Genomic DNA, 12,650 nt, shown 5'->3' with positions numbered 1-12,650 from the left:
AAACATTTTTCTGAAAAATTAAAGCAGCATGAAAGTAGTCGCAGTCATCTAGACCAGTGTTTTTCAACCAGTGTGCCATGGCATAGTGGTGCACTGTGGAAATAATAGTGTAACACCCTTGGGTCTGAACCTGAGAGGAGCAAGCTCAGCAGGTGGTCGAGACCTGTCTGCGGAGGATAGGTCTACCTGGAGGAGCTGGCATAAAAGGAGCTCCACGATTGCCATGTCAGAACAATTTGGATGTGTCTCCTGGCTTCTAGAGTCCATCTGCCCTGGTGTGTGGTCTCCAATGAACCTCACAGGGCTTGTGGACAGTGGGCATACAAGTTGCCTCTGAGATGGGCACGCAAGGGGGCGAAGCGGCTTGGAGATGCCCCAAAGTGCTCACTAAGAGCCCTGTCTGCAAACACTGATCTTGGAGATCCTTTTACCCCCTTCTGGCAGTTGAGCGTGTATATGTTTTGTGGTTCATAAAATAGTGATGTGCCATGGAATGATCTTGGTTACAAAAAGTGTGCCACTACAGGAAAAAAAGTTTTGGAAACACTGATATAGAAAATAGTATGAAGTGAAATTTTTTGGCAGGCTTAGTGAAATGTATTCAAAAAGTAACTGAGAAATTTTCAGGCCTGAAGGAAAAGAGGGCAAAATTTATTTTCAAGGAAATACAGGTATCCTGATCATAAATGCAGAATAACATTTAGGCTGGTCCTGTTGGTGTAATACAAGACAGGTTGGGGGTCAAGTTATATTTTAAGATGTGGGGGTCTGGATCTTATAATGTGAATTTGTGCCCAGGTGAGGCAAGCCTGGCAAACATGCATAGAAATGGGCAAACTAACAGCAAGTGTAGAATAAAATTAGGTTGGGAATGACTTTGTCGATGTGCTAAATGATACACTGGGGTGCAATACTTGAGAAAAATCAGAGGACTAGTGATTGTATTATGTGGATTTGTGGAATACAGTGGAAATGGGTAAGGACTGGGCAATCTTTGTATAGGCAGAATATGATTTGGACTGCTATGGATGTGCAATAGAACAAATGGAAGTGCATGTTATTAGAAGATGACAAAGGTAGGGGTGCAGACTTTATGGAGTGGGCTTTGGCAGAAATGGGAACTGGGCAAATTGGCAGAGTACTGGGAAATTTAGAGACAGGTGTAGTATAACATTTGGGTGGCAGGTATACCTGTTCCTTTGCACATCTATAGGGCAAGCTATGGTAAGAATAAGGGGACTGTGGATATCACAGACTAAAGTTTTGGAAAACTGTAGAAATGGTAAGGTTAGGATTAGATTGGGCAGCATGGTGGAAAGGGTATAATAGATTTCAGCCTGGGTTTGCCTTATGGGTCTGGTACTGGACAGGCCAAGATGTGCATCGATACTATGATGAGGACCATGAAAGGATGTGGAATGACCGGATAGATAGATAGATAGATAGATAGATAGATAGATAGATAGATAGATAGATAGATAGATAGATAGATAGATAGATAGATAGATAGATAGATAGATAGATAGATAGATAGATAGATAGATAGATAGATAGATAGATAGATAGATAGATATGAAAGGCACTATCTAATAAATAGATGTGAAAGACACTATATAATACTGTATATAGATAGATGTGAAAGGCTCTGCATAATAGATTAGTGCTGCTTCAGTTTGTCCCCCCAAAAATTGCACGCCTACCCACATTTTTTCTACCAGCTGACACTTTTAGTACATGTGCTGTAAATATCAGACCATGATTTAAAATGGACAGTGCAGTGTAAGATTGTAAGATCTGCAGTTTTTTCATCTTTATTTTAAATACTTCTTTTCTTTGCAAATTTGACTGAAGCAGAAAGCACTATTCATAGCTGAATTATGAGTATGTGTAACTGTAAATGATTTGATGGGATATAAATTATGTCATTCCATGGTGCACAGTAGTTACAATGTTCTAGTAACCAAAGATCATATACTTCTGCTACTGTGCATTGGGAGAAAAAGTGTATCGGGAGAAAAAGTGATTACTGAGTAAACCTTTGACATTCTATCTTTAATATCACATTTTAAGTAATTATTAATTGATGACACATTTATTTGTTCTTTCCTTTAATTTCCAAGTCATGCTACATTAAGCATTAATAACAGAGATTTTGTTTAAAATGTATTTTCGAACAACAAAACAACTGAGTGGTCATTTGTTTTTGCTTCATGACCTCTGCTGTGCTTCCCACTATAAGAAGTCAAAACAACTGTATTTTTTAACTAAACTCTCTTTATCTATTTAAATGCTGGAAATATGCCCTAAAACATCTCATTGCAAATAAAAAGTTATCTGAATATTTAGAAGGTAAATGTGATGTAAAGTTTATAAAGGAAAACAGGTCTTTAAGTTTTAGTAAAAAATGTTTTAAAAATCCCAACATCATTTTCATTTGTAAAGTAAGTACCTATACTGACCGTGAACAGTAAAGGCAGTATTAAGCTCAGCTTGCAAAATCACACCGGATTGCACATTCCTGAACAGGACAAGGTCGACAGTACAGGAATGTCAGTTATCCAGCGCAGGTCAGTTATTGCTAAGCCGCTGCTATAGCGACATGATCCTTTTATGTGCTCACAGGTATCTTATACAATTAATTTCTAGAATCAATTGTGCCTGTAAAGTAAGGTGTCCTGAATTGAGAGAAATGTGTGCTTTTGTTTTGTGTACTGGTATTGATCCTAACCATTTATTTAAAACTACTAGATTACGCAGTCTGAAGTTGATTTTTTTAAGACTTAGGAAACTCAAATGAATACATATTGTGGCCTGTAGGGAGCCCTCCAGTTCCCCAAACCCAACCAGAGTGGACACTGGCACAAGTTTTGCACAGCACACATGTTTTATTTACGTGGGAAATGGTTTCCCATCAGCAAGCACCAACACAGTACCAAGCACCGTAAATAAGCACAGATAAGCACTTTGGCTTCTTTCTTTCTCTTCCTTTTCTATCATAGCATTCTCCTTCTTCCAGCAAGCTTCACCTGCTCCCTCCCAATTCTGGCCTGTGGGGCTGTAGCAGCTGGCTTTTTTTATGTTGCATCCTGGAGTACTTCCGGTGTCCCATAAGCCTGGTATGGAAGCACTTCTGGGTGAGGTGGGATGTGATTTCTGGAATACAGTGGGAATGGCCAAGAACTGGGCACTCTTACTAGAGACAGAATAAGATTTGGACTGCTATGGATGTGCAATAGGACAGATGGAAGTGCATATTACTGAAAGATGACGAAGGTAGGGAAGATGTGGTACAATTGAAAATGTCTTATGTGGCTTAATATTTGCAACATGGCAATAAACTCTAGCAACTGGTTATGTGAAAACTATGACAAGCAGCAATATAATGTGTTTTTTGGTTGGTTTCATTAGAAAAACATCAAGCACATGTTAATAAATCAAGTATACAACTTCTTACCTGTGGCTTAGCATCATATACTTAATATTTCCCTGAACCTTGGAGTACCTATAATTCAGCTACCCAACTTAAGTGTGTTAAAGTTGTGTTATGGGCAATGCCTTTACCTTAGCTCTCCATTAATCTGTCATTTAAATGGAACTTATTAGGATATCCTAAAGATATCCTACGATATCCTAAAGGGACAGTTGGAATTTATTCTCCAAATTCCCTTAATACTTATTACTTATGCAGTTCAAATGCCTGGCTATATCCACATTGTTATGGTTTTTAATAAGATGAAGGATAATATTTGAGAATAGCATTCATTTATTTTTTAGCTGCCTCCTCCATGGCAGCCTTTATGTAGTTCATTTCACTATGATGCACTACATTACCTGATAAACTATGTGTGTTCCATGATATTACTGTATTTCCAGTAATGATACACTAGTTCTTAGGCAATATTTTGTGTCATGTCACATGTGTAAACATCAGACCTTCAAAGGTATGTTAGCATAGTACAACGACAAAATGTCAATATGAATGGAACTGTATTTCTTTAAAACTTATTTGTAATTCAGTTTCAAATACTATTTACAAAGAGCAAGCTGCAAGATTGTGATATGGCTAGTGCTATTGCCTCATAAGCCCAGCTTCTTTTGTTTAAATGCACAGTCTGGGTACAGCCATGAAATTCCTTCAGTGGTCCAATGATGTGTGTAAGGTTAACTGGTGATTCCAAATTGGCCCTATATTGGTTTTTAGTGGTTCTTACTTTGTATCTGTCTGATGCAGTTAGGGTGTCTTTGCTCCCACTCCTATGATCCTGAATTTTTACAAGAGTTTCAGAATGTTATATTGTCTGCAAAAGTCTGTAAGTGAGATAAAGAACATGTAACTTACTTAGAAAATAAGAACATTTTAACAACTTTAAAGGCTTGCTATAGAGTAGTCACACTTTAGTTTGGGTATCCATTATAAAGTAACTCTTAACACACCACAAAGCCTTTGTTAATATCTTCTTATGTGATTGACTAGATTTGCAATAGTAATAGTAAATTACTAAACTTATTAATGCTTTGTAAGTCTAACTAAGACCAAATAAAACCCTTGTTTAGGTCTTAGTTATATATCGGTAGCTGACTAATAAATGGGCCTAGGTAGTCCATACTCCAAAGTGATGCCCAACAAAATAATACAGTAAGACACATGTATGCAACAGGAATAGCTGCTCCTGATATCCCGCAAGGCCAAGTTTCTGTTGTAAATAAAACATATAATTCCAAATGTGAACTTAAAGGGCTCATGTAAATAATAACATGCTATTATAGTGGGTAAGCATCAAAGTTTCTTATCAGATTCATATTGCTCCAAATGTGTGGTTAGAGTTAACAGAGCTTGTATGCTTTAAAGTATAAACAGTGACACACCCAGTCTCTGGAATATGCCGTGCAACGCCAGCTCAGCTCCATTTTCTAGGCAGAAAACAAAGGAGTGAGTTCAGGAAAACAGAACATTCAATCTGTTCCTGCCTGAGGCACTCAAAACCCCAAGCAAAGAAATAATTGGAATAAAGCCGTCTTTATTACAATGTGTAGTCATCTGGAAAGGAAATAACATTATGATACATTAAGAATAGTGAAATGTTTAAACCAAAGGCACATTTCTCAACACAGAAAGAACAGATTGTCAGATATGGAAGCACATGCATGCTGTTTAAAATAGAACATATACATTGGTATGTTAAAGAAAATGTGTAATATTAATTTCTTTTTTTAAACAAGGATGTTGGTGGAACAGTACATAATGTAAGCTGTTACCTCACATCTCCTCACATTGAATTGTGAATTGGTGTCCTTCGATTGTAGAGATAAGTTTCTCTTAATGTCTATATGAGAATTGTGACAATGGTGTGGTTTAATAAGTTCATTCTTCACAAATTTTTTTCTTTAAATTGGATAAAAGTGACACTTGAACTCTATCCTTACTTAGGAATTAAGTTTTGAAAACCCTTCTTCAACAAAAGGGAGAAATACCACAAAAAAGACTGGAGGCCATATCCAAAGTCAAATCAGTATTTTCCACAACTTTATATTCTGAAATAGATAAAGTACTTTGTGCCTCCTCCTCCTTTAACCGCCACCTTATCGTGGTGGAGGGGTTTGCGTGTCCCAATGATCCTAGGAGCTCTGTTGTCCGGGGCTTTATGCCCCCGGTAGGGCCACCCAAGGCAAACTGGTCCTAGGTGAGGGATGAGACAAAGAGCGGTTCAAACCTTCTATGATGAATGAAAACGTTGGACGGCATTTTCCCTTGTCTGGACGCGGGTCACTGGGGCCCCCCTCTGGAGCCAGGCCTGGAGGTGGGGCTTGATGGCGAGCGCCTGGTGGCTGGGCCTGCACCCATGGGGCTCGGCCGGGCACAGCCCAAAGAGGCAACGTGGGTCCCCCTTCCCATGGGCTTACCACCTATGGGAGGGGCCAAGGAGGTCAGGTGCAGTGTGAGTTGGGTGGTGGCCGAAGGCGGGGACCTTGGCGGTCCGATCCTCGGCTACAGAAGCTGGCTCTTGGGACGTGGAATGTCACCTCTCTGAAGGGGAAGGAGCCTGAGCTAGTGCGCGAAGTTGAGAGGTTCCGGCTAGATATAGTCGGACTCACCTCAACGCACAGCTTGGACTCTGGAACCAATCTCCTTGAGAGGGGCTGGACTCTCTACCACTCTGGAGTTGCCCCCGGTGAGAGGCGCCGAGCGGGTGTGGGTATACTTATTGCCCCCCGACTTGGAGCCTGTTCATTGGGGTTTACCCCAGTAGACGAGAGGGTAGCCTCCCTCCGCCTTCGGGTGGGGGGACGGGTCCTAACTGTTGTTTGTGCGTATGCACCAAACAGCAGTTCAGAGTACCCACCCTTTTTGGAGTCCCTGGAGCTAGAGGGCATACCTTCTGGGGACTCCCTCGTTCTGCTGGGAGACTTCAATGCTCACGTGGGCAATGACAGTGAGACCTGGAAGGGCATGATTGGGTGGAATGCCACCCCCCCCGATCTGAACCCGAGCATTGTTTTGTTATTGGACTTCTGTGCTCGTCATAGATTGTCCATAACGAACATCATGTTCAAGCATAGGGGTGTTCATATGTGCACTTGGCACCAGGACACCCTAAGCCTCAGTTCGATGATCGACTTTGTGGTCGTGTCATTGGACTTGCGCCCATATGTCTTGGACACTCGGGTGAAGAGAGGGGCGGAGCTATCAACTGATCACCACCTGGTGGTGAGTTGGCTTCGATGGTGGGGGAGGATGCCGGTCAGGCCTGGTAGGCCCAAACGTGTTGTGAGGGTCTGCTGGGAACATCTGGCAGAGCCCCCTGTCAGAAGTAGCTTCAACTCCCACCTCCGACAGAACTTCGACCACATCCCGAGGGAGGTGGGGGACATTGAGTCCGAATGGGCCATGTTCTGTGCCTCTATTGTTGAGGCAGCTGATCGGAGCTGTGGCGTAAGGTGGTCAGTGCCTGTCGTGGCAGCAATCCCCGAACCCGTTGGTGGACACCGGCGGTGAGAGATGCTGAAGAAGGAGTCCTACAGGACCTTTTTGTCCTGTGGGACTCTGGAGGCAGCTGATAGGTACCGGCAGGCCAAGCGGAATGCGGCTTTGGTGGTTGCTGAGGCAAAAACTCAGGCATAGGAGGAGTTTGGGGAGGCCATGGAGAACGACTTTCGGACGGCTTCAAGGAGATTCTGGTCCACTGTCCGGCGTCTCAGGAGGGGGAAGCAGTGCAGTGTCAACACTGTATATGGTGGTGATGGTGCGCTGCTGACCTCGACTCGGGATGTTGTGGGTCGGTGGGGGGAGTACTTCGAAGACCTCCGCAATCTCACTAACATGCCTTCCAATGAGGAAGCAGAGCCTGGGGACTCAGAGGTGGGCTCCCCCATCTCTGGGACTGAGGTCACCAAGGTGGTCAAAAAACTCCTTGGTGGCAGGGCCCCGGGGGTGGATGAGATACGCCGGAGTTCCTCAAGGCTCTGGATGTTGTAGGACTGTCTTGGTTGACACGCCTCTGCAACATCGCATGGACATCAGGGACAGTGCCTCTGGATTGGCAGACCGGGGTTGTGGTCCCCCTCTTTAAGAAAGGGGACCGGAAGGTGTGTTCCAACTACAGAGGGATCACACTCCTCAACCTCCCTGGAAAAGTCTATTCGGGGGTCCTGGAGAGGAGGGTCCGTCGGATAGTTGAACCTCGGATTCAGGAGGAACAGTGTGGTTTTCGTCCTGGTCGTGGAACAGTGGACCAGCTCTACACCCTTAGCAGGGTCCTCGAGGATGCATGGGAGTTTGCCCAACCAGTCTACACGTGTTTTGTGGACTTGGAAAAGGCATTTGACTGTGTCCCTCGGGGAATCCTGTGGGGGGTACTCTGAGAGTATGGGGTACCGGACCCCCTGATAAGGGCTGTTCGGTCCCTGTACGATCGGTGCCAGAGCTTGGTCCGCATTGCCCGCAGTAAGTCGAACCTGTTTCCAGTGAGAGTTGGACTCCGCCAGGGCTGCCCTTTGTCACCGATTCTGTTCATAACTTTTATGGACAGAATTTCTAGGCGCAGCCAGGGCGTTGAGGGGGTCCGATTTGGTGGACTCTGGAATGGGTCACTGCTTTTTGCAGATGATGTTGTCCTGTTTGCTTTATCAGGCCATGATCTTCAGCTCTCTCTGGATCAGTTTGTAGCCGAGTGTGAAGTGGCTGGGATGGGAATCAGCACCTCCAAATCCGAGACCATGGTCCTCAACCGGAAAAGGGTGGAGTGCCCTCTCAGGGTTGGTAGCGAGATCCTGCCCCAAGTGGAGGAGTTCATGTATCTCGGGGTCTTGTTCACGAGTGAGGGAAGAATGGAGCGTGAGATCGACAGGTGGATCGGTGCGGCGAAAAAAGAGCTGAGCCGCAAGGTGAAGCTCTCAATTTACCAGTCGATCTATGTTCCTACCCTCACCTATGGTCATGAGCTATGGGTAGTGGCTGAAAGAACAAGATCGTGAATACAAGCGACTGAAATGAGTTTCCTCCGCAGGGTGTCTGGGCTTTCCCTTAAAGATAGGGTGAGAAGCTCAGTCATCCAGGAGGGGCTCAGAGTAGAGCCGCTGCTCCTCCGCATCGAGAGGAGTCAGATGAGGTGGCTCGGGCATCTGATCAGGATGCCTCCTGGACACCTCCCTGGTGAGGTGTTCCGGGCACGTCTAACCAGGAAGAGGCCCTGGGGAAGACCCAGGACACGCTGGAGGGACTATGTCTCTCGGCTGGCCTGGGAATGCCTTGGGATTCTCCTGGAAGAGCTAGAAGAAGTGGCCGGGGAGAGGGAAGTCTGGGCATCTCTGCTCAAAATGCTGACCCCGCGACCCGACCTTGGATAAGCGGAAGAGGATGGATGGATGGATGGACTTTGTGCCTCCCACCAGCCCACTAAATTGCCATGTTGCATATAATACACACGGCTTTTATATGTCAGTGATTAATGTCAGGTGAATTATCCACCCATTATCTTATGTTCTAAACAGATTTTCCACTATAGTACTGACAACAACCGGAAAATATTCCAGTAGCAACTGTCACAAGTAAGGAAACATCAGTTCAGCTGGTTAGCTATATATTATATTACCAAGGGGTGAATGTGTATGGGTTTATGCATGTTCTGCATTAGACTTAAGATTCATCTGTCATTACTTCTTGCCTTCTTGACATTCTTGCCAAATTAGGTTCCAGTTTAACTACAGGCAAGATGCGGTAATTGCAAAAGTGAACATCATAGAAAAAATATTTAGAATTGACCATAGGAATGTGCAACCATTTAGATGGCTTTAACATAAAGCATGACAATAAATTTCGTTTTGCATTTTCTCGTGTGGGTCAAGGTAGCAACATAGGTTGACCAGGCCTCCTTATCTCCAGCAACTTTCTCCTGAAGGAAGGTTGAGGAAGATTCAGACAGCCCCATAACAGTAGAAAGATACAAACACTCTTATATGTCCTCAGGCTGCCACTTTGTATTCACCCAATGGGCCACACCTTGTAAAGGGATGTCTCCAGGGAGCTTCCTAACAGTATGCCCAAACAAACTTAGCTGGCTCCTCTTGATTTGTAGAAACAGAACTTCTATTCCAAGGTCCTCTTATATTGTTCAGCTTCCCCAGCCCCGTTCCAAAGACTGAGCTAAGCAGCCCTGATTTTGACAATTTGTTAATGGTAATTCATTCCTTCAGTTACTACCTAGATTTCACGTGGTGACGTCAGAATCTTCACCCTAAGTGTGAAAGAAGATGCAGAATGAGCAGTAAATTCAGAGCTTCACCCGTTGACTTAGGTCCTACTTCACCATCATAGTCCAATACATTTGCAAGATACAAGATACAAGAGATACAAGAAGTTTATTGTCATATACACAGTAAAAACACATGTTAAAACCATGTAATGAAATTCTTACTTTGCTTGCTCACCTTCATATACAAAGACAGAAAGACAAAAGAAGTATAAAAGCAAATAGCAATTACAATTATAAGATTACAGGCAGCAGCATCTGCTGTTGCACTGATTTACTGGTCTGCTTCACAGTCACTTTTAATCTCACTCATGAATGAGACCCCAATGTACTGTTCTATTTCTGTGAACAGCCACTCACTCCTTATTTGAAATAAAAAAGACACTCTTTTCCAGGAAAGGACCATATTCTCAGATTTATAGATGCTAATGCTAATTCTCATGCCAACCACATCACACCCATATCCAACCCATTTGCGTATGCACCTGTCACAGATGAGGCCAAGAGGACAATAGGTTCTCAAACTGGACACCCTGAAAACCTCAGCTGCACCCTGCTACCTTGTCTATGAAACATATAAACAGGAATAAGTTATAAGTTGTATACTTGGTGGACTCCAATGTCCCACTGAACAATCCTGACTTAATACCAAGTACTGTATGTAATTCTGAAAAATCTTGATTCACAAATACAGGAACCAAATGGAACTCAATAATGGTCCCAGTACACCTGGCATAAGCTGAGGAGTGTGCACCCTTGGTATTGAAGCACATTCTCTTACCACACTATCACTACAGAGGTTTTTAATCACAGTAGTAACCTCAGCCATAGATAATGGGCACAACCCCTTTCAATCCTTCTGATTTTGTCACTCCTAAAAATTCTCTTTCCACCATTCAACAAGTAAGTGTTCCTGCAACCTGTCTGAGAACAGCCTGGGTCCAAGCTATGTTACTTGAGTTATTAAATGGTTTGACACTTTGAGACCATTCAACATACATCCCTAACAGCCTCACCAACCTCTATGTTCCTGATATCTCCTGAGATGCAGTAGAAGCTACTTTGGAGGAGTTTTTTAAAACTCATTCTGAACAGAAGGCATCATTCTCTAATTGTTTCCTCACTACCTGATAAGGTCTCCGGGTATGTTCAGCAGGTGTTCAAGTGACAGCTGAGGACCTTTTATTAAGTGTCCAGAACATGCTCAAATCAGACTACAGTATCTATCAATGATCTTTGGTCCAATGTACTCTAGTAAATGGTACATTTATGAGGAACAATGTTTTCAAACATTTTGTTTCTTATGAATAGTTTATGACTGGCAATCTAATTAGAATTCACCACTAAGACTCAGGTCAGACTAGTTGTTCCTTCTTATCACACCCAAACCTAAAACAAGGTCAACATTTGGTTTCAGAGCTAAAGCTTTGCATAAACATTGAATCTATGTCACATTGGTGTTTATCAACCTGCAATATGAGGTCCAGCTCCTAGTCTAAAAGAGAAATTTAGTTCCACCTCGCAATAACTTTTCATTGCCAGATTCTAGTATGCCTGGAGCAGTCACATTCTTCACCTGACTAGCATTGCACCTGACCTTCACCCTTTGCCCTATGTGTAGGGAGTCCACACGATTGCTCCCTGCACCTTTTTAGGCTGAGCCTGATGGGGCTACTTGGGTCACTTAGCGACCAGATGCTCATTGATGAATACCACTCCCAGGCATGTCTCCAGGTGTGGGTTGTGGTATGTTTTTCTTAGAATAGTAATTTGAGTCAGCTATGGATTTTTCTTTGCTTCTGCAACAGGCATCTTGCACAGTGGGTCATTACACAAGGATAAGTTATCTCTTGAGGCTCTGATTCTACTAACTTGGGTGTGTAGCCCATCTCTACTGTGTAAGTGAGAACAACTTCCTCATCGTTGAGAATTGGGGTTTCAACAACGATCACTCAGGCAAGGGGTGCATGTATCCAAAAGAAATTAAACCAGGCTGCCGTGTAGGAAAGTGTCATCACAAGCTAATCAGCAGTATCTATTTCTGGCCTGCAGAATTCAGTTCTACTTTAGATGAGTAACGGAAATGATGGCTCTGGTTCCAGCAACGATGTTCTCATTCAACCTATACTCTCTCAGAGAAGGTGAAACAAGAGAGAGGAGGAGTGAGAGCATCGCTGTGAGCATTTCCTAGTCAGTGACAAATGTACAAAAGCCACTTTACAAACCAGTCACTATTGGAAATCATTATGTCTTAATGACACCATAGTATCTTTCTCTTCTCAGCACATGATTTTAAAATTGCAGTGAATATACAGACTACCAAATATACTGTACAATACTACATTAAAACATTTGATATACAGTATGAACACTTTTTGGGAAAGGCACATAGATGACCATTATTTGGACTACTGGTTTATTTAGGAGCTGTATGTCCACTCCTCCAAATACCAGTATCAGGACCATCATCACAATTTTTACAGTACTAATACCCATATCAAATGTAACAAATAAAAATAACATATAAAAATGCATTTCTTATAGACATTTGAAGATTTTCTTATGGCAAGTAACAAGCATTAAACATATATCCATAATATCTATGGTTTTATAATTATAGCCCAAGAAACAAGGCAATAGTAATAGACTAAGTAAAAAGAATAGCTGTGCAAATCAAACAGAGCTCTTGAACAAAATTACCAAAAGAGATTACACATTCATAAAAGTCAAAGTGAACTTTATTGTCATCTCAACCATATACAAGTATACAGATAGACGAAATTGCAAAGCTCAGGGTCCACAGTGTAACAACATGACATGCAAATAATAAATTAAAAATAGAATTAAAATGTAAATTTAAAATTAAAACACAAACAAGACAAGACATTGTGCAAAGACAAGACA

Source organism: Erpetoichthys calabaricus, chromosome 14 (genome assembly GCF_900747795.2).
Source record: "Erpetoichthys calabaricus chromosome 14, fErpCal1.3, whole genome shotgun sequence".
Classification (NCBI taxonomy): Eukaryota; Metazoa; Chordata; class Cladistia; order Polypteriformes; family Polypteridae; genus Erpetoichthys; species Erpetoichthys calabaricus.
This window is presented reverse-complemented; position numbering follows the sequence as displayed.